Here is a 24726-nt window from a genome sequence, read left to right as displayed (position 1 = left end):
ACTATTGTGTTCCTAACACAGATGAGACTGCACACAGGGAGGTTAAAGTAACAGTGACCTCAGTCTTTATTAAGACACTCCAGAGTGAGGAACCGGCCTTAGGAGCCGGCTTATACACAGTGTTCCCAAGGGATGCTGGGATCCCTTGGGACTTCAGGGGTTGCGCTCCCTAGTGGCGGAACATGGAAGTGCATGCTTTACAGATACACAACATCACTCACCTCCCCAAATTCAAAGTGAAAACTATTTACAAGGTGAGGCGGTCGGGAGCCTTTCTTTCCCTGGTGGACCGCCTCGGTACAAATGTCTGTTCTGGTGTGTTGGCTGTGCCCTCGCTGGGCTGGCGTGTTGTTGGCCCTGCAGGGCTGCTGAGTGAGCCTGGCCTTGCTGGGCTGTTGGGCGTGATGGGTTCAATTTCCTGGTCCGGGTGGTGTCGTTGATCCTTTGGGTGTGTGTTGTGGGCTCGAAAAAGGTGGTGTCTGCTGTGGGTTGTTCAGGGCAGTCTGTGAGCCGCAGCCTCGTTTGGTCCAGGTGCTTTCTGCAAATTTGTCCATTGTCTAGTTTGACGACAAACACCCTACTCCCTTCTTTAACTATCACTGTGCTCGCGATCCACTTGGGACCATATCCATAGTTTAGCACATACACAGGGTCATTCAGATCAATTTCCCATGACACAGTGACACGACCATCGTTTACATTTTGTTGCTGCCGCCTGCTCTCTACCTGATCATGCAGGTTGGGGTGAACCAGCAAGAGTCTGGTTTTAAGTGTCCTTTTCATGAATAGCTCAGCCGGGGGCACCCCTGTGAGTGAGTGGGGTTTCGTGCGGTAGCTGAGCAGTACTCGGGACAGGCAGGTTTGGAGTGAACCTTCCGTGATTCGTTTAAGGCTCTGTTTGATTGTTTGTACTGCCCGCTCTGTCTGCCTATTGGAGGCTGGTTTAAACGGGGTCGAGGTGACATGGTTTGATCCCATTGCGGGTCATGAATTCTTTAAATTCGGCACTGGTGAAACATGGCCCATTGTCACTGACCTGTATGTCAGACAGGCCGTGGGTGGCAAACATGGCCTTCAGGCTTTCAATGGTGGCGGTGGCGGTGCTTCCCGACATTATTTCACATTCAATCCATTTTGAAAAAGCATCCACCACTACCAGGAACATTTTACCGAGAAACAGGCCCGCATAGTCGACATGGATCCTCGACCATGGAGGGCCAGGACCACAAACTTAGTAGTGCCTCTCTGGGCGCGTTGCTCAACTGAGCACACACGCTGCATTGCCGTACACAGGACTCTAAGTCAAAGTCGATATCAGGCCACCACACTTTGGATCTGGTTATCGCTTTCATCATTACTATACCCGGGTGTGTGCTCTGGAGATCCGAGATGAATGTCTCCCTGCCCTTTTTGGGTTTCACTACGCGGTTACCCCACAACAGGCAGTCTGCCTGAATGTACAGCTCGTCCTTTCGTCGCTGGAACGGCTTGATTAGCTCTTGCATTTCAACGGGGATGCTGGCCCAGCTCCGATGCAGTACATAGTTTTTTTACTCGAGACAGCAGAGGATCTTGGCTGGTCCAAGTCCTAATCTGGCGGGCTGTGACAGGTGATTTATCATTTTCAAACGCTTCCATGACCATCAACAAGTCTGCGGGCTGTGCCACCATCAACAAGTTTGCAGGCTGCGCCATTTCCACCCCCGTGGTGGGCAACGGTAGCTGACTGAGAGCATCCGCACAGTTCTCGGTACCTGGCCTGTGGCGGATGGTATAGTTATACGCTGATAGCGCGAGTGCCCACCTTTGTATGCGGGCTTTGGCATTAGTATTTATCCCCTTGTTTTCAGTGAACAGGGATTTGAGGGGCTTGTGATCGGTTTCTAGCTCAAATTTGAGGCCAAACAGGTACTGATGCATTTTCTTTACCCCGAACACACACGCTTTTTTTTTCTCTTTCTCAATCAAGCTTTCGGCCCTCTCGGCGTTAGACAAGCTCCTGGAGGCATAGGCGACAGGTTTCAACTTCCCCGCAATGTTAGATTGTTGTAACACACACCCGACTCCATTCGACGACGCATCACATGCTAGCACGAGTCTTTTACACGGGTTATACAATACAAGCAGCTTGTTGGAGCATAAAACGTTTCTGGCTTTCTCAAAAGCAATTACTTCATTTTTTCCCCATACCCAGTTCTCACCTTTACGCAATAACACATGTCGGGGCTCTAAGAGAGTGCTTAACCCCGGTAGGAATTTACCAAAATAGTTGAGGAGTCCCAGGAACGACCGCAGCTCCGTGACATTCTGTGGCCTGGGCACGTTCCTGATAGCCTCTGTCTTGGCGTCTGTGGGCTGAATGCCATCCGCTGTGATCTTTCTCCCCAAAACCTCCACTTCTGTTGCCATGAAGATGCATTTCGACCTCTTCAGCTGCAGCCCTACGCAATCCAATCACTGGAGGACCTCCTCCAGGTTTTGTAGGTGCTCGACGGTGTCCCGACCCGTGACCAATATGTCATCGTGAAAAACCACCGTGCATGGTACCGACTTGAGTAGGCTCTCCATGTTTCTCTGGAAGATCGCTGCAGCCAACTGAATTCCAAAGGGGCATCTGTTGTAGATGAACAGTCCCTTGTGCGTGTTGATGCAGGTGAGGCCCTTCGAAGACTCCTTCAGCTCCTGCGTCATGTAAGCCGAAGTCAGATCGAGCTTGGTGAACGTCTTGCCTCCTGCCAGCGTCGCAAATAGATCGTCGCAAAATTCTAAAAGGACAGAGGGTGTTAAAAAAACAAGCCTAAAGGCTTTGTGTCTTAATGCAAGGAGTATCTGCAATAAGGTGGATGAATTAACTGTGCAAATAGATGTTAACAAATATGATGTGATTGGGATTACGGAGACGTGGCTCCAGGATGATCAGGGCTGGGAACTCAACATCCAGGGGTATTCAACATTCAGGAAGGATAGAATAAAAGGGAAAGGAGGTGGGGTAGCATTGCTGGTTAAGGAGGAGATTAAGGCAATAGTTAGGAAGGACATTAGCTTGGATGATGTGGAATCTATATGGGTAGAGCTACAGAACACCAAAGGGCAAAAAACGTTAGTGGGAGTTGTGTACAGACCTCCAAACAGTAGTAGTGATGTTCGGGAGGGCATCAAACAGGAAATTAGGGGTGCATGCAATAAAGGTGCAGCAGTTATAATGGGTGACTTTAATATGCACATAGATTGGGCTAACCAAACTGGAAGCAATACGGTGGAGGAGGATTTCCTGGAGTGCATAAGGGATGGTTTTTTAGACCAATATGTCGAGGAACCAACTAGTGGGGAGGCCATCATGGACTGGGTGTTATGTAATGAGAGAGGATTAATTAGCAATCTCGTTGTGCGAGGCCCCTTGGGGAAGAGTGACCATAATATGGTGGAATTCTGCATTAGGATGGAGAATGAAACAGTTAATTAAGAGACCATGGTCCAGAACTTAAAGAAGGCTAACTTTGAAGGTATGAGGCGTGAATTGGCTGGGATGGATTGGCGAATGATACTTAAGGGGTTGACTGTGGATGGGCAATGGCAGACATTTAGAGACCGCATGGATGAACTACAACAATTGTACATTCCTGTCTGGCATAAAAATAAAAAAGGGAAGGTGGCTCAACCGTGGCTATCAAGGGAAATCAGGGATAGTATTAAAGCCAAGGAAGTGGCATACAAATTGGCCAGAAATAGCAGCGAACCTGGGGACTGGGAGAAATTTAGAACTCAGCAGAGGAGGACAAAGGGTTTGATTAGGGCAGGGAAAATGGAGTATGAGAAGAAGCTTGCAGGGAACATTAAGACGGATTGCAAAAGTTTCTATAGACATGTAAAGAGAAAAAGGTTAGTAAAGACAAACGTAGGTCCCCTGCAGTCAGAATCAGGGGAAGTCATAACGGGGAACAAAGAAATGGCGGACCAATTGAACAAGTACTTTGGTTCGGTATTCACTGAGGAGGACACAAACAACCTTCCGGTTATAAAAGGGGTCGGGGGGTCTAGTAAGGAGGAGGAACTGAGGGAAATCCTTATTAGCCGGGAAATTGTGTTGGGGAAATTGATGGGATTGAAGGCCGATAAATCCCCAGGGCCTGATGGACTGCATCCCAGAGTACTTAAGGAGGTGGCCTTGGAAATAGTGGATGCATTGACAGTCATTTTCCAACATTCCATTGACTCTGGATCAGTTCCTATAGAGTGGAGGGTAGCCAATGTAACCCCACTTTTTAAAAAAGGAGGGAGAGAGAAAACACGGAATTATAGACCGGTCAGCCTGACATCGGTAGTGGGTAAAATGATGGAATCAATTATTTAGGATGTCATAGCAGTGCATTTGGAAAGAGGTAATATGATAGGTCCAAGTCAGCATGGATTTGTGAAAGGGAAATCATGCTTGACAAATCTTCTGGAATTTTTTGAGGATGTTTCCAGTAGAGTGGACAAGGGAGAACCAGTTGATGTGGTATATTTGGACTTTCAGAAGGTGTTCGACAAGGTCCCACACAAGAGATTGATGTGCAAAGTTAGAGCACATGGGATTGGGGGTAGTGTGCTGACATGGATTAAGAACTGGTTGGCAGACAGGAAGCAAAGAGTAGGAGTAAATGGGTACTTTTCAGAATGGCAGGCAGTGACTAGTGGGGTACCGCAAGGTTCTGTGCTGGGCCCCAGCTGTTTACACTGTACATTAATGATTTAGGTGAGGGGATTAAATGTAGTATCTCCAAATTTGCGGATGACTCTAAGTTGGGTGGCAGTGTGAGCTGCGAGGAGGATGCTGTGAGGCTGCAGAGCGACTTGGATAGGTTAGGTGAGTGGGCAAATGCATGGCAGATGAAGTATAATGTGGATAAATGTGAGGTTATCCACTTTGGTGGTAAAAACAGAGAGACAGACTATTATCTGAATGGTGACAGATTAGGAAAAGGGGAGGTGCAAAGAGACCTGGGTGTCATGGTACATCAGTCATTGAAGGTTGGCATGCAGGTGCAGCAGGCGGTTAAGAAAGCAAATGGCATGTTGGCCTTCATAGCAAGGGGATTTGAGTACAGGGGCAGGGAGGTGTTGCTATAGTTGTACAGGGCATTGGTGAGGCCACACCTGGAGTATTATGTACAGTTTTGGTCTCCTAACCTGAGGAAGGACATTCTTGCTATTGAGGGAGTGCAGCGAAGGTTCACCAGACTGATTCCCGGGATTGCGGGACTGACCTATCAAGAAAGACTGGATCAACTGGGCTTGTATTCACTGGAGTTCAGAAGAATGAGAGGGGACCTCATAGAAACATTTAAAATTCTGACGGGGTTAGACAGGTTAGATGCAGGAAGAATGTTCCCAATGTTGGGGAAGTCCAGAACCAGAGGTCACAGTCTAAGGATATGGGGTAAGCCATTTAGGACCGAGATGCGGAGGAACTTCTTCACCCAGAGAGTGATGAACCTGTGGAATTCTCTACCACAGAAAGTTGTTGAGGCCAATTCACTAAATATATTCAAAAAGGAGTTAGATGAGGTCCTTACTACTAGGGGGATCAAGGGGTATGGCGAGAAAGCAGGAATGGGGTACTGAAGTAATGTTCAGCCATGAACTCATTGAATGGCGGTGCAGGCTAGAAGGGCCGAATGGCCTACTCCTGCACCTATTTTCTATGTTTCTATGTTTCTATGTCTGCCTTAGGTAGCGGGTATTGGTCCTGTAGTGAGAAACGATTAATAGTTACTTTATAATCGCTGCAAATTCTGACCGTGCCATCACTTTTGAGTACTGGAACAATCAGGCTGGCCCACTCACTGAATTCCACTGGAGTGACGACGCTCTCACATTGCAGCCTGTCCAGCTCGATTTCCACTCTGTCCCTCATCATGTGAGATACCACCCGCCTTGTGGTGAATGGGTCATGCCTCTGGGACCAAGTGGATCCACACCTTCGCTCCGGAAAAGTTTCCAATGCCTGGCTCAAAAAGGGAAGGAAATTTGCTGAGAACCTGGGTACATGAGGCCTCATCGACATGTGATAGCGCTCGGATGTTATCCCAGTTCCAGCGGACTTTGCCCAGCCAGCTCCTTCCAAGCAGTGTGGGGCCATCGCCCGGGCCAATCCAGAGTGGCAGTCCATGCACCGTGCCCTCGTAGGTGACCTTGACCATGGTGCTGCCCAGGACAGTGATGAGCTCTTTGGTGTACGTTCTCAGTTTCGTGTGGATGGGGCTCAGGGCTGGTCTGAGTGCCTTGTTGCACCACAGTCTCTCAAACATCTTTTTACTCATGATGGATTGGCTAGCACCAGTGTCCAGTTCCATGGCTACGGGTAAACCATTCAATTTTACATTTAGCATTATAGGTGGACATTTCGTTGAAAATGTGTGCACCCCATGTACTTCAACATCTGCCTCCTCTCTCTGAGGCTCAAAATTTCTTTGATCGACCATGGACCAATCTTCCTCTGCCACGTAGTGGTTAGCAGGTTTTGCAGAGCTTGCAGCTCGTCTGCAAGCTAGTTGGAGGTGCCCCATTGTTCCACAGCTCTTGCAAACATTCCCTTTGAAGCAGCAGAAATAGGCTAAATGGAGGCCTCGACAACGCCAACAAGGTGTGAATTGCCTTGCATTCATCCTTTGTTGCGGACTCTGAGTCATCTGGGTCACCTGAGGCCTGCTGGCAGTTGCAGACTTGTGGTTTCTGCCCTGTACATTTCTGCTCGCAAACACAGTTCCAGTTATTTTATGAACATTGCTAGCACTTGTGTGCTGAGAGATTTGTTTGGTTTTATCACTGGTGGACATAAACGCCTGTGCTATCACAATGGCCTTATTGAGGGTCGGTGTCTCTACAGTCAAATATTTTCGTAGGGTGGTCTCGTGGCCAATGCCCCATACAAAAAAGTCTCTGAGCATTTGCTCCAGGTAGCCAGCAAACTCACATTGTCCTGCAAGTCGCCTTAACTCGGCGACATAGCTCGCCACTTCCTGACCTTCAGATTGCTGGCACGTGTAGATCCGATATCTCACCATCAGCACGCTCTCCCTCGGGTTAAGATGCTCCCGAACCAGTGTACACAGCTCCTCATACAATTTATCTGTGGGTTTCACTGGAGCCAGAAGATTCTTCATGAAGCTGTAGATCGCTGCCCCGCAGACCGTGAGGAGGAATGCTCTCCTTTTTGTAGCACTTCCATCTCCGTCCAGCTCATTGGCTACAAAGTACTTGTCTAGCCATTCGATATAGGCTTCCCAGTCCTCACCCTTCGAGAACTTCTCCAGGATACCCACAGTTTGCTGCATCTTTGCGTTGGATTCGTATACTCGTCGCCAGTTATTGTGTTCCTAACACAGATGAGACTGCACACAGGGAGGTTAAAGTAACAGTGACCTCAGTCTTTTTTAAGACACTCCAAATTGAGGAACAGGCCTTCGGGGCCGGCTTATATACAGTGCTCCCAAGGGATGCTGGGAACCCTTGGCACTTCAGGGGATGTGCTCCCTGGTGGCGGAACATGGGAGTGCATACTTTACAGATACACAACATCTACCTTCTTTAATTCTTAATATAATAATGTGTAGCATGAGTAGAAAATTATTGAAATAAAATTAGCATAGGCTGATTCTGGAGGAATAGAGGATTTTACACTGTCAATATTTGGACAGGTTGGTTAATTTAAATAAACTATTTAATGCTGCTGCTAAAATAGTGTACAAACTAATGTCACAAGAGGACGTGAGCATTTATACTTTAATATTGCAAACTGTACGCTAGTAAAACAGCCGCTTCATTTTCTAGGCCAGTTAGTTTATAAAGAAATCCCTGTGCCTGAATGGTGAGGGCCAAGGCATGGCGTCGGGGGGTGGGGGAGGGGTGGTGGGCGGTGTGGGGGTGGGATGGCCAACACCAAGCCGCATCCTTTAAATGTGTGGGTAGGGAGGAACACTCTTGCTCCTCCTGGCTCCATGTTGGTTGTGGCCAAACAGATGGTCCTTTTATGGCGCTGGCTGCCTCAGGGCAAACCAGTGGGGGTGTCAAATGGTGGCCTTGGGCCTTAATTCCCTAGATCCAGAGAAGTGGGATGGAAGGTCGGGGCACTCTGACACCAGCAGCGACTCTCAGGTAAGTGATAAAGGGGCTGACCGAACAGCGGGGTGACCAAGCACTACATACCTGTTTTGGCAATTAACAATATGGCGGGTAGCGCACTTCCGGCTTGTAATGAGTTTGAACTTCCTGATGGCCATTTTAAAGGCATGGTATGACTTCTAGCGCCTGAAAAACAGCCGCTGCGCAGTCAAATTTCTAAGCGTCAAGTTTGCTTGGTATGGTTCTGTTGGTGCAATGAAGATTAGCCAATGCGGCTTTAGGGGACCTTCTCCACTTCGACCCCAGTAACCTCTGTTATCTGTCTTCAGTCTCCAGGCTCAGCCAACATGTCTGTGCGAATCCTGGCTCAATCATCAGGCCAAGTATGACGGCATCCCCCGGTTCCCAGCTTCGTCCCTTTCCTGCCAAGTTGGCCAAATTTCATGTTCAACCCCCTAAAAATAACCCCACCCTCCAGTTCAGCAAACCTACCTTCATCACATAAACATTGCTATATACTGCATAGATTTCTTCAAAATAAAATTCAAAGTTCATGGGGTTGAAGTTCCACAGAAACTCCAGAGAAACGGTGTGAGCCTGCGTAGAAATTATTAGCTGATATTTTTAATTTCTGGTTTAATTACATCAGCGCAATTGCAGTCATCAAAGGATTTTAATGACATTTGAGGCACTTTTATATATTTGACTTTTTCTCACAATAATTTGACCTAACTGTAGCTTGTCTGGTAAGAACAGAAGCAGCACAGCTCAAGGATGGAGAAATATTTCACACATCCTTCAGGTAATCTCCGCACATGCTGGTACAACAGTGCACATGTATGTGCTCCGAGACTATTTAAATAGGCCTACCTATTAACCAAAGGCAGTTATAGAGAATCATGCGAAGTAGACTACTGTGCTTTGAATTGCAGGAGAATGTGTGATAACAGGTGATCTGAAAGGGGGAAAAGCAGGTTTTAAACTGATGGTGTTTGTGTTAGAACTGCACCACAGCATGGTCACATGTTTATCGGCAACTGCAATTTCCCATGAAGTTAGTCCCAGATTCTTGCATTGGGGAGGTGCCTGGTAGAAGGCAGATGCTGCCGCAGAGGGAGAAAGAGAAGACTGGTAAGGTCACAATGGGATGGCTATAGAGTTATTATCAGTGGAGACCTGGAGGCACAACTGTTTCAATTACTGCTTGATTTTTCAATTTTAGATAATGATTTATGTAAGTATCAATTATAAATGTCTAATTTCTATTATCATATATTGTCATTTAGTTGTGAATGTTTCCCATATTGGAACACACTATATAGCAGCATGACTAATAGCTGTGTTAAATCAAAGCGCAGCAATCTCTTTATTGGCAGGACATCAATGTTAAACTGCATTCAATAACTTGTAAATCCAATAAAGGAGGTACTTGCTCCAACCTTTTTATGTAATTCAGGTTTCAAATATGTAATTTTTTCATTTTCAGATGATAGAACCATCACATTCAGTCTATCTTATATCTTCTAAGTTGTTTGAAAACAAGTGGACTGAAGTAAAAGCAATTTAATATGCTGTTTTTATATCCATATTGATGGCACTCAGTCTAATAAAAATGTTAGGGGCCCAATCGCTTTGATGTTAATGATGCTGCCTGCTCATTTGTATGCGGAATGCCATATATTGAAATAAGACCTCAATTAATTAAATTAGAAGACTTCAGATCTAATTTAATATGGTAATACACCACTATGTTAAATATGAATGCTTTAGATTTAACTTGAAATATCTCCTGGTGTGTTACTCTAATAATGCTTCAAAATTACTCAACATTTAAAAAAATTAATTTAGCAGATATGCATGCCACTACTCATAGGAAGATGCACTCATTTACAATAACAGGAGAGCGATACCTTGTATGATACAATCATGGTCTGATTCTGAAGACCAAGGTGAGACAGTATAAATGGCAGCCATGTTGATGGAATAGATGGCATTGGATATATTCAAGAGGGAGTTGGATGTGGCCCTTACGGCTGAAGGGATCAAGAGGTATGGAGAGAAAGCAGGAAAGGGGTACTGAGGTGAATGATCAGCCATGATCTTATTGAATGGTGGTGCAGACTCGAAGGGCCGAATGGCCTACTCCTGCACCTATTTTCTTTGTTTCTATGTTTCTGTGTTACTTTACGATATGGTCTAGAAATCTATAGGCAAAATCTATGATGTACCTATTATTTTACTAAAAATCTTAAATCTGCACACACTTCGGCTGGAATTTTCTGGGTGGTAACAGGCATTGGTGGCAGGTTGGGTGGGAAAGTTGTTATTTTTGACAATGGTTGGGAACCTGCTGTCATCTTGCTCCCACGTGCCTTTCCCACAGGTGTGTCTGTCATAGTGGAATCGACCCGACTGGCAGCGGCGGGGGGCCCAATTGAGATTATTATCAGGTAGTTTACTAGCAATTAAAAGCCTTTTTTCTCATAGAATCATAGACATTTGCAGCACAGAAGGAGGCCATTTCGGCCCATCGTGTCCTTGCCAGCTAACAAGAGGCTATCCAGCCTAATCCCACTTTCCAGCTCTAGGTCCGTAGCCCTGTAAGTTATGGCACATTAAGTGCACATCCAAGTACTTTTTAAATGAGGTGAGGGTTTCTGCCTCTACCACCCTTTCAGGCAGTGAATTCCAGGCCCCACAAACCTCTGCATGAAGCAATTTCCCCTCAAATCCCCACGAAACCTTCTACCAATTACTTTAAATTGATGCCCCCTAGTTGTTGACCCCTCTGCTAAGGGAAATAGGCCCTATCTATCCACTCTATCCAAGCCCCTCATAATTTTATACACTTCAATGAGGTCTCCCCCAGCCTCCTCTGCTTCAAGGAAAACAAATCCAGCCTTTCCAATCTGTCCTCATAGCCAAGATTCTCCACTCCCGGCAACATCCTCATAAATCTCCTCTGTACCCTCTCCAGTGCAATCACGTCCTTCCTGTGATGCGGTGATCAGAACTGCACGCAGTACTCCAGCTGCGGCCTAACCAGTGTTTTATACAGTTCAAGCATAACCCCCATGCTCTTGTATTCTATGCCTTGGTTAATAAAAGCAAGAATTCCGTATGCCTTCTTAATTACTTTATCTACCTGGCCTGCTACCTTCAGGGATCTGTGGATAAGCACTCCAAGATCCCTTTGTTTCTCTACACTTCTCAGTGTCCTACCATTTAACGTGTATTCCCTTTCCTTGTTAGCCCTCCCCAAATGTATTACCTCACATTTCTCTGGATTAAATTCCATTTGCCACTGTTCTGCCCTCCTGACCAGATGATTGATATCTTCCTGCAGTCCGCAGCTTTCTTCTTCATTATCAACCACACAGCCTATTTTAGTGTCATCTGCAAACTTCTTAATCATACCCCCTATATTCAAGTCTAGATCATTGATATATCTCACAAAAAGCAAGGGACCTAGTACTGAACCCTGCAGAACCCCACTGGAAACATCCTTCCAGTCTCAAAAACACCCATCAACCATTACCCTTTGCTTCCTGCCTCTTTTAAATTTCCCTGCATGGTCACAGGATTCACGTAGCTAGGGAATTACATCTGTCATCCTGAGGCCAGGGTTCTGTGACCATTGCCTCACAGCATGAAATGTATGGTAAGAGCACCCACCTAACAGATGATCACTTTACTCAGGCAGAAGCTGTTGGTCAATCGTTTCATGCACAGATTCTGCAGTCTGCAAGTATTTCCAGCAAATGCTCCATCCAGTCTCACCTCATTGGAAGAACTCGCTCACCATTGACAGGTTACTTCTGCCATCTGTAATTCACCTGCCATCTATTCCATCAACATGGCTGCCATTTATACTATCTCACCTTGGTCTTCAGAATCAGACCATGATGAGTCCCAACACCAGCAGCACCAGTCACACCAGAAGCACCAACAACAACACCAACCTTCTCCGCAATCACCTGATGCTGCAACGGACACAGGGCATCAGCACCCGAGCACATTGCTGCCCGGGAGGCCAGGGATGGCCTCATCATGAGCAGATTTAGTTAACTTTACGCTGTATACCCATATGGTTGCCACATGATGCGCCAGGTTGGGATGGGTGGACGTGCAAGATAAATTGGTGTGAGTAAGGATATGTAGGAGTAAGGTAGGGAAGGCAAAGTGATGGGGATGTGATGAGTGGCACAGCAGGATGCAGTTGAGTGTGGCTTTGTACGAACATTTCATGATTTAATGAGATCATTGAAAGGTTTGTGCTACTGCACCCAGGTCAACCTGACAACATCCCTGCTTGTGCCCTCCTGTGCATTCTGCAACCAGGCTGTGTTGGTCTCCTGGGGAGGTCTCTTCCGCTCACCGGAAGGGAAGAGGACATAAGAACATAAGAACATAAGAATTAGGAACAAGAGTAGGCCATCTAGCCCCTCGAGCCTGCTCCGCCATTCAATAAGATCATGGCTGATCTGGTCGTGGACTCAGCTCCACTTACCCGCCCTCTCCCCGTAACCGTTAATTCCATTATTGGTTAAAAATCTATCTATCTTTGACTTGAAAACATTCAATGAGCTAGCCTCAACTGCTTCCTTGGGCAGAGAATTCCACAGATTCACAACCCTCTGGGAGAAGAAATTCTTTCTCAACTCGGTTTTAAATTGGCTCCTCCGTATTTTGAGGCTGTGCCCCCTAGTTCTAGTCTCCCCTACCAATGGAAACAACCTCTCTGCCTCTATCCTGTCTATCCCTTTCATTATTTTAAATGTTTCTATAAGATCACCCCTCATCCTTCTGAACTCCAACGAGTAAAGACCTAGTCTACTCAATCTATCATCATAAGGTAACCCCCTCATTTCTCGAATCAGCCTAGTGAATCGTCTCTGTACCCCTTCCAAAGCTAGTATATCCTTCCTTAAGTAAGGTGACCAAAACTGCACGCAGTACTCCAGGTGCAGCCTTACCAATACCTTATACAGTTGCAGCAAGACCTCCCTGCTTTTGTACTCCATCCCTTTCGCAATGAAGGCCAACATTCCATTTGCCTTCCTGATTACCTGCTGCACCTGCAAACTAACCTTTTGGGATTCATGCACAAGGACCCCCCAGGTCCCTCTGCACCACAGCATGTTGTAATTTCTCCCCATTCAAATAATATTCCCTTTTACTGTTTTTTTTCCCAAGGTGGATGACCTCACACTTTCCGACATTGTATTCCATCTGCCAAACCTTAGCCCATTCGCTTAACCTATCCAAATCTCCTTGCAGCCTCTCTGAGTCCTCTACACAGCCCGCTTTCCCACTAATTTTAGTGTCATCTGCAAATTTTGTTGCACTACACTCTGTCCCCTCTTCTAGGTCATCTATGTATATTGTAAACAGTTGTGGTCCCAGCACTGATTCCTGTGGCACACCACTAACCACTGATTTCCAACCCGAAAAGGACCCATTTATCCCGACTCTCTGCTTTCTGTTCGCCAGCCAATTCTCCATCCATGCTAATACATTTCCTCTGACTCTGCATACCTTTATCTTCTGCAGTAACCTTTTGTGTGGCACCTTCTCGAATGCCTTTTGGAAATCTAAATACACCACATCCATCGGTACACCTCTATCCACCATGATCGTTATATCCTCAAAGAATTCCAGTAAGTTAGTTAAACATGATTTCCCTTTCATGAATCCATGCTGCGTCTGCTTGATTGCACTATTCCTATCTAGATGTCCTGCTATTTCTTCCTTAATGATAGTTTCAAGCATTTTCCCCACTACAGATGTTAAACTAACCTGCCTTTTGCCTGCCCCCTTTTTTAAACAGAGGCGTTACATTAGCTGCTTTCCAATCCGCTGGTACCTCCCCAGAGTCCAGAGAATTTTGGTAGATTATAACGAATGCATCTGGTATAACTTCCGCCATCTCTTTTAATACCCTGGGATGCATTTCATCAGGACCAGGGGACTTGTCTACCTTGAGTCCCATTAGCCTGTCCAGCACTACCCTCCTAGTGATAGTGATTGTCTCCAGGTCCTCCCTTCTCATATTCCTGTGGCCTGCAAATTTTGGCATGGTTTTTGTGTCTTCCACTGTGAAGACGGAAGCAAAATAATTGTTTAAGGACTCCGTGCATGCTCTGACTCCCTCCATAAGCATATGGAGGGATACATTGGAGGACCTGGGTGCAGCCCTCTCCCTCTGTGCAGTCATTGTCAGTGTTTGAAACATTCCAATGCTGTAGTGCACTGACAGCAGTATGTTACATTGACATTCAAATCCAATGTGGTCATAGTCCTTTTATAGATCCCAGCTGAAAACGTGTCATGAATGATGTCACCAGACCCGCTCCCTCTCATTGGGCCAGGTAATGAGCTGGGCTGGCTTAATAATCCATATTAAGTTGTTCATTTTGAGCAGCGGGGTCACAAACACCAGCCGCACTGGGCCTGCCCAGGTAGGCAATTGTTGCGCATCGTATTGCAGTTGAGCAACTTTCAGCACTTTCTCTTCCAGCTCCACAGCCATCTTGATAAATTACTTTCTACCTTGAATTTAAAAAATATTGCCTGAATACTACACTTGCTCTTAATTCATCATGTGCAGTTCCATGGCTGATCGATTAGCATAGCATAAATATTTTCAGTACACTTAAGTTTTCACAACTAGGTTTCACCATAACATTTGTATTTCTTAAAACCTTGCTATAACTATACTGCATTTACCAAGAACACACTGGAAATGACCTTTTTGTTTGAACTACATATAAATATCCAGCAGGGTGTCTGATCAAAGGCCATGTTACTCACATATGAACACAGAGAAAAGAAAAACAAAAAGAACTGAAAAATCATGAAGTAAGTCAAGTATTGTCATAAAGTATCACACAAACCAAGGCAAAAATTATATAAATCTGCCTAAATTGGAAGTCATCCTGCATGTGTGAGCATGCTGATTTTCAGAACCAAAAAAACCTCAAGGTACAGAAAGAAAAAAGAAATACATCAATGAGGAAAGGAGCAAATATAATGCAAAAATGCCTGGAAGCTGAGTAAAAAAATACTGAATTAAAAATCAGAGGAAATAAATGGGGAATGCTGAACAAAGTCCAGCTAAGCAACTGAAGGTCAGAGGGCGAAGTGAAATGGGGGTCGCTGAAACCTTGGAGAGGCCCCTGGAAGAAAACATTGTGTTAGAAATTTGCAACACTTTGGAGACCGCTGTAAGTTTAATATTTCCAGTGTGAATTCATTGGCCTGGAATTTGCAGTAGAAATAACAGTGAGACTATCAGCGTTCACCATTACTAATGAATAAATCGGACAGCAACTTTCGGCGACTGCACATGCGCAGTTTAACGCGGAAATCAGGAAGTTGCTGCCAAGTTGTCCTGCTCCTGCACAAGCTTCTCTATAACTGTACCTCACCGAAAGTCTCATCTTTGACACACATGGAACAGCATGAAGTTACTGTACTTACCCACTAGATACCCACTAAACACACCAGAAAATGTTAGGACTTGAGCAATCAAGTATAAATGAATTTTAAACAGCCTCATTACTGCCAAACAACTTCTCTGGCACTGAAATTAACTTGTACCAGTGTGGAGTGTCATTCCTTCAGATTGTAATTATTGTTGCTGATTTTTAAAAATTGAAAAATTGAAATAACATTTTTTTTTTACTTTTTTTTTCTGTCTCTTTTATCTCTCTCTTTTAATCCAATATTTCTTTCCCTCTCTTTATTTTGCTTTCTGTACATAACTTTGCTTTGAACTATATATTCTAACTGATACTTTCTGGTTTAGACTCTGTGGCCGTGATTTCACCAACGGGTAGGAGTTGGGTATGGGCGGCATCGGTGGTGTATGGGGAACGTGCTCCCAGCTGCAGCCCATCCTCTAACAGCAATCTTCCGTGGCTGGGGCTTGTTAAGCCTGCCCAGTGGGTTTTGTGGCATCTGATGATGCATCATCAGCAAGTTTCCTTAAAGGGACCATTCCCAACTTTTGTTTGACAGTCTTCTGTCAGTGTTTTACAGCATTGAGCTGCTGCAAACACTGACAAGCACTGCACAAAGATGCACGGTTGCACCCAGGCTCTCCCATGACTCCCTCCAGATGATTATGGAGGGAGTCACAGCATGCAGGGAGGTTCTCTTCCCTTCCAATGGACGGAAGCGACCTCTCCAGGAGACCAACGAAGCCTGGTTGCACATTGCACAGGAGGGCACAAGCAGGGATGTCGTCTGGAGGAGCTAGCTGCAGTGGCGCAAACCTTTCAATGATCTCAGTCGATCACGAAACGTTACTGCAAAGCCACACTCAATCTCATCCTGTTATGCCACTCATCACATCCTCATCACTTTGCATTCCCTACCCTACTCTTACACATCCTTACTCACAACACTTATCTTGCACCTCCACCCATCCCTCTCTATCTACATTATCACTTCCCTATCTCACTAGCCATCCCTCACACTCACCATAAAAGAAACATAGAAACATAGAAAATAGGTGCAGGAATAGGCCATTCGGCCCTTCAAGCCTGCACCACCATTTAATAAGATCATGGCTGATCATTCACCTCAGTACCCCTTTCCTGCTTTCTTTCCATACCCTTGGATCCCTTTAGCTGTAAGGGCCATATCTAACTCCCTCTTGAATATATCCAATGAACTGGCATCAACAACTCTCTGCAGTAGGGAATTCCACAGGTTAACAACTCTCTGAGTGAAGAAGTTTCTCCTCATCTCAGTCCTAAATTACTTACCCCTTATCCTTAGACTGTGTCCCCTGGTTCTGGACTTCCCCAACATCAGGAACATTCTTCCTGCATCTAACCTGTCCAGTCCCGTCAGAATTTTATATGTTTCTATGAGATACCCTCTCATCCTTCTAAACTACAGTGAATACAGGCCCAGTCGATCCAGTCTCTCCTCATATGTCAGTCCTGCCATCCCGGGAATCAGTCTGGTGAACCTTCGCTGCACTCCCTCAATAGCAAGAATATCCTTCCTCAGATTAGGAGACCAAAACTGAACACAATATTCCAGGTGAGGCCTCACCAAGACCCTGTACAACTGCAGTAAGACCTCCCTGCTCCTATACTCAAATCCCCTAGCTATGAAGGTCAATATACCATTTGCCTTCTTCACCACCTGCTGTACCTGCATGCCAACTTTCAACGACTGATGAACTATGACATCCAGGTCTCGTTGCACCTCCCCTTTTCCTAATCTGCCACCATTCAGATAATATTCAGCCTTTGTGTTTTTGCCCCCAAAGTGGATGACCTCACATGTATCCACATTATACTGCATCTGCCATGCATTTGCCCACTCATCTAACCTGTCCAAGTCATCCTGCAGCATCTTAGCATCTTCCTCACAGCTCACACCGCCACCCAGCTCAGTGTCATCTGCAAACTTGGAGATATTACACTCAATTCCTTCATCTAAATCATTGATGTATATTGTAAATAGCTGGGGTCCCAGCGCTGAGCCCTGCAGCACCCCACTAGTCACTGCCTGCCATTCTGAAAAGGACCCGTTTATCCTGACTCTCTGCTTCCTGTCTGCCAACCAGTTCTCTATCCACGTCAGTACATTACCTCCAATACCATGTGCTTTAATTTTGCACACTAATCTCTTGTGTGGGACCTTGTCAAAAGCCTTTTGAAAGTCCAAATACACCAAATCCACTGGTTCTCCATTGTCCACTCTACTAGTTACATCCTCAAAAAATTCTAGAAGATTTGTCAAGCATGATTTCCCTTTCATAAATCCATGCTGACTTGGACCGATCCTGTCACTGCTTTCCAAATGCGCTGCTATTTCATCTTTAATAATTAATTCCAACATTTTCCCCACTACTGATGTCAGGCTAAGCAATCTATAATTAGTCGTTTTCTCTCTCGCTCCTTTTTTTAAAAGTGGTGTTACATCGCTACCCTCCAGTTCATAAGAACTGATCCAGAGTTGATAGACTGTTGGAAAATGATCACCAATGCATCCACTATTTCTAGGGCCACTTCCTTAAGGCTATCACGCCCCGTGGATTTATCGGCTTTCAATCCCATCAATTTCCCACCTAAAAAGGATTTCCTTCAGTTCCTCCTTCTCTCTAGACCCTAGATCCCCTCGTATTTCCAGAAGGTTATTTATGTCATCCTTCGTGAAGACAGATGCAAAGTATTTGTTCAACCGGTCTGCCATTTCTTTGTTCCCCATTATAAATTCAGCTGAATCTGACTGCAAGGGACCTACGTTTGTTTTCACTAATCTTTTTCTCTTCACATATCTACAGAAGCTTTTGCAGTCAATTTTTATGTTCCCAGCAAGCTTTCTCTTATACTCTATTGTCCCCCTCCTAATTAAACCCTTTGTCCTCCTCTGCTGAATTCTAAATTTCTCCCAGTCCTCAGGTTTGCTGCTTTTTCTGACAAATTTATATGCCTCTTCCTTAGATTTAACACTATCCTTAATTCCCCTTGTTAGCCACGATTGAGCCACCTTCCCCGTTTTACTTTTACTCCAGACAGGGATGTTCAATTGTTGAAGTTCATCCATGTGATCTTTAAATGTTTGCCATTGCCTATCCACCATTAACCCTTCAAGTATCATTCGCCAGTCTATTCTAGCCAATTCACATCTCATACCATCGAAGTTACCTTTCCTTAAGTTCAGGACCCTAGTCTCTGAATTAACTGTGTCACTCTCCTTCTTAATAAAGAATTCTACCATATTATGGTTGCTCTTCCCCAAGAGGCCTTGCACAACAAGATTGCTAATTAGTCCTTTCTCATTACACATCACCCAGTGTTAGCCCTCTAGTTGGTTCCTCAACATATTGGTCTAGAAAACCATCCCTAATACACTCCAGGAAATCCTCCTCCACCATATTGCTACCAGTTTGGTTAGCTCAATCTATATGTAGATTAAAGTCACCATGATAACTGTTGTACCTTTATTCCTTTATTGCATGCATTCCTAATTTCTTGTTTGATGCTGTCCCCAACCTCACTATTACTGTTTGGTGGCCTGTACACAACTCCCACTAGTGTTTTCTGCCCTTTGGTATTCCGCAGCTCCACCTATACAGATTCCACATCATCCAAGTGATGTCCTTCCTTACTATTGCGTTAATTTCCTCTTTAATCAGTAACGCTACCCCACCTCCTTTTCCTTTCTGTCTATCCTTCCTGAATGTTGAATACCCCTGGATGTTGGGTTCCCAGCCTTGGTCATCCTAGAGCCATGTCTCTGTGATGCCAATTATATCATATTCGTTAATTGCTGGCTGCGCAGTTAATTCATCCACCTTATTACGAATACTCCTCGCATTGAGACACAGAGCCTTCAGGCTTGTCTTTTTAACACACTTTGACCTTTTAGAACTTTGCTGCAATGTGGCCCTTTCTGATTTTTGCCTTGGGTTTCTCTGCCCTCCACTTTTACTTTTCTTTTTTCAATCTTTTGCTTCTGCCCCCATTCTACTTCCCTCTGTCTCCCTGCATAGATTCCCATCCCCCTGCCATATTAGTTTAACCCCTCCCCAACAGCACTAGCAAATACTCCCCCTAGGACATTGGTTATTTGTCGAATTATACCAACTAACAGCATGCAAGTATAGGCACTTGGGTTTCAGCGAATGTTCATGTAGAAAATTTTAAGTGCTTGCTTTTAACCCTTTTAAATACCACTAGATGACTGTTAAGTATGTTAATGAACTGGCCCACCACCTGGCATCGGGTTTGCGATCATCACGCAGACCTGACAGCTGAGAAACTCACACGGAGGTGGGTTTAGATCGGGATCCCGACCCGCTGTCAATGAGGGCCATTTTGACAGCGGGCCCGCCTCCAAACCCACACTCGCAATGCTGGGAAGATTCTGGCCTGTGAGTTTCAGTAACGATTCTTCAATCTGATTGGTTAAGGAGACACGCTGTTGCGTGACCTGTTCACACAGGTCCCAGATGCCCTGTAATTAATGTAAGTGTAATGAACGGCTAGCGGCGTTCGTTCGCTGCCGACCGCAAAATCAGGGCCAGACTGTGTTCATATTTTATTTACATAGGAATAAACCAGGCTTGTTCATAAAGAAGATGCAGCTCAAACCAGTTTTTCAGTTCTTGATGGTTGACAGCCTTTTTCCACCTGAAAGTGGATTTCGCACAAAAAGCAATGTTCACTTAACAGTTACTGATCATAATGACTATAAATATTATCATGATTAGACTAAGTAACCACGATTTTTGCGTAAGGTGTGGCATCTTTTAGAAGAGATAGGCAAAGTGGAAAAGGACAAGGGGTATCCCTGATAATAAAGGAAGGGATAAAGAAAGCAGAGAGAAAGGGTCTGAGCTGCAAAAATCAAGAACTAGAATCAGTTTGGATGGAGCTAAGAAACAGCAAGGGCCAGAAAACATTGGTGGGAGTTGTTTGTAGGCCCCCAAACAGTAGTTGTAATGTAGGGCAGAGTATAAATCAGGAAATTAGAGGCGCGTGTAACAAGGGTAATACAGTAATCATGGGGTACTTTAATCTACATATAGTAATCAAATTTGTAGTAATAGTGTGGAGGACAAATTTATGGAATGTATACAAGATAGTTTTCTAGATGGTGAGGAACCAACTAGGGAACAGGCTATTTTAGATTTAGTATTGTGCAATGAGAAAGGATTAATTAATGATCTTGTAGTAAAGGGGCCTTTAGGGAAGAGTGACCATAATATAATAGAATTTTATATAGAGTTTGAAAATGATTTAGTTAAATCTGAAACTAGGGTCTTAAATGGAAACAAAGCAAACTACATAGTCTAAACAAAGCAAACTACATAGGTATGAGGGGTGAGTTGGCTAAGGCAGATTTGGAAACTACATTAAAAGGCATGATGAAAAACAAGCAATGGATAGCATTTAAAGAATTCATACATAATTTACAATAAATATACATTCCTTTAAGGCACAAACACCCTACAGGAAAAGCGCTTCAACCATGGCTAACAAGAGAACTTAACAATAGTATTAGATCAAAGGAACAGGCTTATAATGTCAAAAAGCATAGTAAGCCTGAGGATTGGAGGGTTTTTAGAATTCAGCAAAGGAGGACCAAGAAATTGATAAAGAAAGAGAAAATAGAATATGAGAGTAAACCAGCGAGAGACATAAAAACAGACTGTAAAAGCTTCTATCAGTATGTAAAAAGATAAAGGGCTAGAACCTCCACTTTTGTGCTTATCAACCAAAAATGGGCGTTATTTCCGGCGTGGGCGGTAAAAAAGGGTTTTCAGATCGCCGGCTTCTCACCCATTGTCAAAACACCTAGTTTACATTTTTGAAAATGGGCGTTACCATGAACGATATCAAATGGGCGGTAGCATAAAATTTTTTTGGACCTTCTGCCATAAAGTGTGGCCATCCTTAGCAACGGCATGGCAACGCTCGATTCCCATGATTCAGGAGGTCAAGGGTCACCATGACATGCGCAGAAGAGGAGACAAAGAGAGAGGGAGCTCAGAGGGACTGAAGGTGTGGCTGGGTGTGGTGCGGCTGCTTTGGGAGGAAGGAGGGAGACTTTAGAGCTTCACAGCAAGTAGGCAAACAAAAAGTAGCTGTTACCAGCCACATGTTTGACCGAATTTGCCCTATAATGGAGGGAGAGGAGGTGGCATCACAGCACGCTGTGGAGACTGACGCTGGAGAGAGCAGTGAGGTGGGAAAGGGGCACATTGGAGGCCGCAAAAGAGCCAGGAGGTCGAGTCACGCTAAGATGATTTGACACAGGGAGGGCGTGGGAAGCCCAACCCAAAGGCCTACCATAGGATATGGACCGAGATAGCAGAGGTGGTCTCATCGGTGACCAACGAAGTGCATGAGGGCAACCAATGCCGCAAACGATGGAATGACCTTGTGGATCCGCAAGAGTAAGTATTACATTGATTTACATGTACTTATGTATTTATATAATTTGATCTGTAAAAGTCATGAGTGATTATCAGCAGATGTGAGGTATTGCACTTTTACCGGGAATATTTTACTCAAAGCCTACGGTCACGGTGTATGTCTTTAGATAAAGAATAATAATAATCATAATAATGTTACGCTCATAATAAAGGATGAAACTGAGTACTGTAAGCAATGATTAAGTGTGACCTTAGCTCCTTTATTTCGACCCCAGAGTGCAGGTACCGCGTGGATGGCCTGCTTATATACAGTGCTCCCAAGGGATGCTGGTGGTAGTGTGATACAGGTTGCCAAGGGTTAAATACATAACATCACTCCCTCGTAAAGTCAATAGTACACTTATTTACAGGGTGAGACGATCTGGGGCTTTTCGCTCCCTTGTTGATCGTCTCGGTACAAATGCAGGTGTGGGTGAGTTGGTTGGTTCTTAACTGAGCTGCTGGGCAACCGACCTTTCCGGGCTGCTGGGGATGGTGAGTTTGGCTTCATGGTCAACCATGATGTCGGTTGCCACTTGTGTGTGTGTTGGAGGGTCGAAGTTGGTGGTGTCTTCTTCGGGTTGCTCATAGCTGTTGGTGAACCGTAATTTGATTTGGTCGAAATGCTTTCTGCACTTTAGTCCATTTGCCAATTTGAAACACCCTACTCCCTTCTTTGGCTATGACTGTGCCAGCGAGCCAGTTGGGACCATGTCCATAATTGAGTACAAACACAGGATCATTGACCTCAATATCGCATGACAAATTTACGCGATCATGGTACATGCTTTGTTGATGCCACCTGCCCGCGACATGCTCATGAAGATCAGGGTGGATAAGAGAAAGCCTTGTTTTGAGCGCCCTTTTCTTGAGCAGCTCAGCTGGGGGAACCCCGGTGAGTGAGTGGGGTCTTGTGTGGTAGCTGAGCAGAACTCGAGACAGTCGGGTCTGCAGGGAGCCTTTCGACACGCATTTCAAGCCCGTTCTGCCTGACCGTTGGATACGGGCTTGAACGAGGCAGATGTGACGTGCTTGATCCCATTGTGGATCATGAATTCCTTGAATTCAGCATTGGTGAAACACTGCCCATTGTCGCTGACTAGGACATCAGGCAGGCTGTGTGTGGCAAACATGGCTCGTAGGCTTTCGATAGTGGCGGTGGACGTGCTTACAAACATTATTACACATTCAATCCATTTTGAATAAGCATCCACAACAATCAAGAACATTTTACCTAGAAATGGGCCCGCATCGTCAACGTGGATCCTAGACCACAGTTTGGAAAGCCACGACCACAAACTTAGTGGTGCCTCTCTGGGTGCATTGCTCAGTTGAGAGCAAGTGTTGCACTGGCGCACGCATGACTCTAAATCTGAGTCGATGCCGGGCCACCACACATGGGATCTGGCTATTGCTTTCATCATTACAATGCCTGGGTGGGTGCTGTGTAGGTCATGTATGAACGTATCTCTGCCTTTCTTGGGCAAGACCACGCGATTACCTCACAAAAGACAGCCCGCCTGTAAAGATATTTCGTCTTTGCGCCTGTGGAACAGCTTAATCTCTTCCTGCATCTCCGCTGGGACACTGGACCAGCTCCCATGGAGGACACAGATTTTTACCAGGGGCAGTAAAGGATCCTGGCTGTTCCAGGTCCTGATCTGGCGGGCCGTAACGGGTGACTTTTCGTTTTCGAATCCATCCATCACCATGAGCAAGTCTGCAGGCTGTGCCATTTCCACCCCGGTGGTGGGCAATGGTAGCCGACTGAGAGCATCAGCGCAGTTGTGGCGGATTACATAGTTGTATGCCGACATCGTGAGCGCCCATCTTTGGATGCAGGCAGAGGCATTGGTCTTAATCCCTTTGCTCTCTGAGAATTGCGATATGAGCGGCTTATGGTCAGTTTCAAGCTCAAACTTGAGACCAAACAAATACTGGTGCATTTTTTTCACCCTGTAAACGCACGCCAGAACTTCTTTTTCAATCATGCTGTAGGCCCTTTTGGTCTTGGACAGACTCCTGGATGCATAAGCGACTGGTTGCAAAATCCACGATTCATTAGCCTGTTGTAACACACACCCAACCCCGTATGATGATGCATCACCATCTAGCACTAATAGTTTACATGGCTTATATAGAACAAGCAGTTTGTTTTAACATAACAGCCTCTTGTGAATTCCCCCATATCCAGTCGTCTCCCTTGGACAGCAGCACATATAGGGGTTCTAGCAAGGTGCTTAACCCGGGTAGGAAATTACCGAAATAGTTGAGGAGTCCCAGGAACAACCACAGCCCCGTCACGTTCTGTGGTCTCAGTGCGTTCTTGATGGCCTCCGTCTTGGCGTCGGTGGGTCTGATGCCGGCTGCTGTGATTCTTCTTCCCAAGAACTCGACCTCCTGTGCCAGGAAAACAAACTTTTGAGTGTTTCAAACTGAGTCCCACGCGATCTAGCCGACTTAGAACCTCTTCCAATTTTTCAAGTGTTCGATGGTGTCCCGACCTGTGACCAGTGTGTCATCCTGGAAATCCATGGTGCGTGGAACCAACTATAGCTCTCCATGTTACGTTGGAAAATTGCCGCGGCCGACCGAATCCCGAACGGGCATCTATGAAAGATGAACAGACCTTTGTGCGTATTGATGCAGGTGAGGCCTTTCGAAGATTCCTCCAG

General features: G+C 45.3%; 1 long non-coding RNA gene across 1 annotated transcript in view; it reads left to right on the top strand.

Moving 5' to 3' along the window:
- LOC139228838 (uncharacterized) overlaps positions 1 to 24726 on the top strand; it is a 117993-nt gene that overhangs the window by 67405 nt on the left and 25862 nt on the right. The gene's annotated exons all lie outside the window — the stretch shown is intronic.

The sequence above is a fragment of the Pristiophorus japonicus genome, chromosome 1 (genome assembly GCF_044704955.1).
Source record: "Pristiophorus japonicus isolate sPriJap1 chromosome 1, sPriJap1.hap1, whole genome shotgun sequence".
Taxonomy (NCBI): Eukaryota; Metazoa; Chordata; class Chondrichthyes; family Pristiophoridae; genus Pristiophorus; species Pristiophorus japonicus.
Note: the sequence above shows the minus strand (reverse complement) of the source record. Positions and strands in the feature narration are given on the sequence as shown.